A 5,081-nucleotide genomic window follows, 5' to 3' on the forward strand; every position below is an offset into this window, starting at 1 on the left:
TGTATGCAGAATGTTGTCTCTTAGAATACATTCCCCTGTCTTACTTATGTCTGTAGTTGTCTGTCCCATGACATACTTGGAACCACCTTGTCTTTTTTCCTATCCCTCATCGCAAATTTGAACTTCGTGGCTGATTGTGGTGGCAGATCATGAATTCATTCGCAGTACAATGAAGACGAGGTGATTATCCATGGTAACAACAGACATTAGTAGGAGAAACACAACAAAAATTTCAAGTTTAATTAGAGAAAAACTCAATACTCATATAAAAATCGGTATATTTCTCCCCCTAGAATTCCTTTTGAGCAACACAGAACCATATAAAACACAATTTTACACAATTCATTGTAAGAAAAAATTATTACTGATGACAAAACACAAGTTACTAAAAAAATTAAATTAACTTTGTTATAACATAAAATACTTGTATATCTTTCCGAAAGTATATCTCAAATGGTTAATGTCAGGATTATGGTCCAAATGATGTTCTAAGCTAATGCACTGCTTCCGAATTTCCTAGCCACATATAATCTATATTAGTTTGCATTGTTTTAAGCCATATATTTTCACTTAACTAGTCAATAACTGTCGTATGAGTACATTTACAATTTTAAAGCTTCGTATATTATGGTTAAATATGTTCATAATTTCTGGATGCAAATTTAACTTGCTGTATAACGACATGTTTACCTTTGTAAAGTGTCATCCTGATTCTTGTCTGTACATGCATTAAGGATGGCGTTTACTCAGAAAAAAAAAATCCACTGATGATATTGGAAAAACCATCTATTGTCTGATGTATACCTTAGATTGTAGTGTTATTTCCCACTTTCAAAAAACTCGGTCAATGACCTAGTTTTTGAGTTAATGAGTTAGTTTTTTTTATGTTTAATGTAAAAACAAAACTAAAACAGATACTTTGCATTGAATAATAATCACAGAAATGAAAGTGGAGTTTACACAATTATCCATGAACATTATTGCTAAATACATTTTAAGAGGATATATTTAAAATTAGTTATATGTTTAACGCAAGTTGCATGCATATGATCAAGATTTTTCTATTTAAAAACAGTATTAATAACTCATGAAACTGAAATAATATTCATTTTTTATTTATAATAACTCAGGAATTACAATAATTATTCATGGGTTACTGCTCTCCGGCTCAAAAGAATAAAATCCTTAGCAATTATTATCTGAATTTGAAAATTAAAAAGCATATTCTTACTTCATTATATCATTTCCCCCAATTATTATAGTGCTTATTTGTGCTAAAAGTATGAGCAGCTTTGTGCACAATATCAAATTCTGTTTAGTAGCGTTGTATGGGTAGTTCCCTAATGTCTTGGTGTAGAGCTGCAGCAGGTATTGTTCTCTCTCCATACGCGACACACTGGATCACCAACACCAAAATGCCTGTAACAATCACTCTAAATCACTTGCCGATTTTCTGACTTTAATACTCTATAGAGTCACAGGTGCTGTCTAAACTTATAATATCAACATCTTTTTGACGAGGTTCTTTTTTCTTTGTAATACAAGAAAAGCAATCAATCCAACCACAAGAACAATACCGATGACCCCTAATTTAAAATAGATATCATAGAATTATCCATAACATTTAATCGGTATAAATAAATAAGCGTTGTAATGATATATTTATATCTTAATAAACTACTTAAAATGCATACCTCCAGCAATAATATCAAAAATGGCATCTCTCGTCTCCACTTATGGCTGTGGCCTCATGGTACTTGCGATTTCTTTAGATACTGTACTTCACATCTGAAAATAAGAAAGAAAAAAATCATAACTATTTATTGTCGGTAAAAAACATTATAATAATTCACGATTCTTACAGAGCAAACTTCATCCTCAAGCTTTACTGTGATCCCTTCTGACGTATTGTTGTCTTTGCATCTTACAAGGGAGTGCATGACCTTGATTTTTTTCAGAGTCGGGAATTTCTTTAATTTTAGTCCAGAGCTCAGTCTGTTGATCGTCAGAATTTCGACGTCTCTCCATGTCCTACTTGATAAATCTCTGAAGTCCTCACATGTCAGTGTTGTCTTCCTGGGTACACACAGTCATAGCTCCTAGAGGAAACGCGAGCAAATTCAACAAATACATCTTTACAGTTTAGAATTCGACTTGGGAAGTAGTGAAGCTAGTGAAATTCTTTTTTATATCGGATGGATGGATGAACAAAAAAAGGAATGGTCAAGATAGGCATATATCTTCAATATTTGATATGCAAGCCGATTATTTTGCCTTATCCTGAATATTTCAGTATCATTTACACTAAAAATGAATTTTGCTAACGTAAACTTCACGATTCAAACTCATTAATTATTATTCGTATATTATAAAACAACCCGTCCACCCCTTTCATTTTAACATGAGATGGTTCCTGGGTAGAAGGGGTGACAGATGAAGAGTAAAATCCGAATTCAATTTTATATGAATCAAAATCTTAAGATTCTAGGTTTATTTTAAAATACAGTTTGGACGGGGTGATATTGAAATTAAGGTAAAATTCAATTACATATTTAAAGAATGAAAAGGTGAAGAACCAGCAGTCCAGTCCACCCCTATTAAAACAATGGGCTACTCTATGGGAGAGCGGTCAGCGCGGGACCGTCTGTGTATAGTATTGTTTCGTAATTGAAAGGAGAGAGTCTGAGAAAATGTCCTTTGGTTATTTGCGTCGAAGATTCGTGTATTCCAAACTTTCTGTCAACTGTTTCCTTGTGATCAGCTTAAACCGACAAGCCACTTTTAGAAAATTAAGTAAATGGGCTTGTTACAGAAAGTTGATGGACATAAGCTTTTTTATACATGTTCAAACCTGAATGTTTAATCTCTTCTACTTGAATTGACCATTGTAATTAATGTTTATTCTCTTGATTTTTGACGTAAAATGTCATAACAACGAGGATGTCTTATGCGCGTATACTTGATTTAAACGGTGAATAAGAAGCAAGATCCGAGAAATGGAGTCTTATATTAAGTGTGATGAGACCAAGGAAATAGGGAGGTAGGGATGATTATATAATACAGCAGTGTTTAGTCCGAGTTTGCTCATTTAAGTTGACCATTGTATTTAAAGTTAATTCTTTTGATCTTGGAAATAAATGTCATAACCACGGGCATGTCTTATGCTCGTCTACTTGAGTTAAACGTTGAATAAGATGATCCGAGAATTGGAGTCTTGTATTAAGTGTGTTGAATCAATGGAAGCGGATGAGGTCGATTATGTAATACACCAGTAATAAAGACACGAGTTTTGCTCGATTTAGCTCATTTCCACAACCATCATCAAAGTTTAGAATTTAGAAACGGATTACAAAAATAATATCCTATACAAAGTACTGATTGGACGACATTAAACAGACCAGAAAGAAAATGAAGAAAAGCAAGAAAGAAGGCATTGCTTACTTAGTACGTTCATTAATAGACGTTTTGAAACAACTTACCCCTCTCCTCCCGTCCCTGCTCCGCGCCTAGTCAATGTAATTGTATTCCTCAAATAGAATAGTTTGATAATGTTCATTGGTTTTCTAAACATATATGTAAACTGTATAGTGTAAAGCCTGAGCGACAAATGGGACAACCCTGCAGTACAAATTTAAAATAGCATTGCAAACAACTAGACCTATTTCTGAAGATCTTGCAGACACATCTATAATATGCAGGTTCTGTGCATATTATATTCACTGGTTAAAAAGTGTCTTGAATACACACCAACTGTCTGAATACAAACGATAAGGGATTCGTAGAAATTTCTCTTCTTTGCTTACTCTTATATTCTTTAAATGACAGTTGTTATCAATACTTACAATGTCTTCTTGAAGGCCTGCCTCTACATTCTCCAACAGCCTTCTCCCAGGAGAGATGATTTCTGTCTCCTCTTTTTTTATTTTTAGACTCAACGTCGATTCGGGGTTTACGAGGGACATCATCTTGCTCTTTTTTCTTTGATTCCTTTTCATAGTTTGACAAGTGTATTCATGTGTTTAAGGAGAGTTGAATTAAGCGAAAAAGCCATTAAAAGATTTTGACTAAAACGTTTTAAAATGTGTGTATGTGTAGTATCGTTTAATATCATGATATTTTGGTATATATTTATATATCTCGTCATGAGTTCAATATATTATAGTCGTGAAATATCAAACAAATATTCTCTGCTTTTCATTTGTCATGGGAGAAAAAGTAAAAAGTGTTACTGGCACGTAGCATCAGGGAGGAGTGAGGGAGGGGAGGGGGGGGGGGGGGGCATGCCCCACTTTTTCTCACAGCAAACATTTTTGGTATTATTGCTGGAGGTATGCATTATAAGTAATTCAATAAGATATAATTGAATCATTACAACGCATATTCATTGATACCGATTCAATGTTATGGATAATTCGACGATATCTATTATAAACAAGCATTCTGAGAGTATTGCATAAGCAATACACGTCCCCTACCGGTTTGTATTATTCAGAGTACCTATTTTGATTAATGCGGGTGGAGGATATTGTATTGTTGGTGATATTTGTAAATATTTTGGATACGTTAATAGATTGCGTAGTAATGTGAAATTTGCCAGATGAGTGGTGATTTGATATACGAGTAGGTGGTGAACTACTGTCGTCGTCGTCTGTTGTTATACTCTGTAAGGTACTGCTGTTAATTGTTAAGTCAGGCGATGAATTAATATCAGTTGGTAAGGCCGTAGTGACACCGTGCGGGTCTGCGCTCGTGTTTGTCGAAATTTTGTGATTTGATGTAGGTTGAATTGTGGGGTTGCTATGTCGCTGAACAGAGGGTTGAGCAGAAGAAGTATCTGCGAAAAATAGAAAATCAATTTCTAGGTGTATCTGCACCCGAAAAATCAACAACAAAAAACAAGAACATAACTCAAACAATGCGCATACTTACACACGGTGGTCATCTCTGTCGTAGCAGTGGGATCTTTTGACATAAAAAAGGTTTCATTAACATATATTAACATTAAAATTCGATTTCACAGCTTCCCTTACATTTTAGCAATAAAAAAAATCATAAGCTATTACCAGGGCAAACAGCACGTC

At 34.1% G+C, this 5,081-nt stretch overlaps 1 pseudogene; it reads right to left on the reverse strand.

Annotated features, from left to right (window-relative positions):
• Positions 1–1,315: 1,315 nt before the first annotated feature.
• LOC128170032 (uncharacterized) lies at positions 1,316–2,133 on the reverse strand (annotated as a pseudogene).
• Positions 2,134–5,081: the final 2,948 nt, after the last annotated feature.

The sequence above is a fragment of the Crassostrea angulata genome, unplaced genomic scaffold (assembly GCF_025612915.1).
Source record: "Crassostrea angulata isolate pt1a10 unplaced genomic scaffold, ASM2561291v2 HiC_scaffold_286, whole genome shotgun sequence".
NCBI classification, from domain to species: Eukaryota; Metazoa; Mollusca; class Bivalvia; order Ostreida; family Ostreidae; genus Magallana; species Magallana angulata.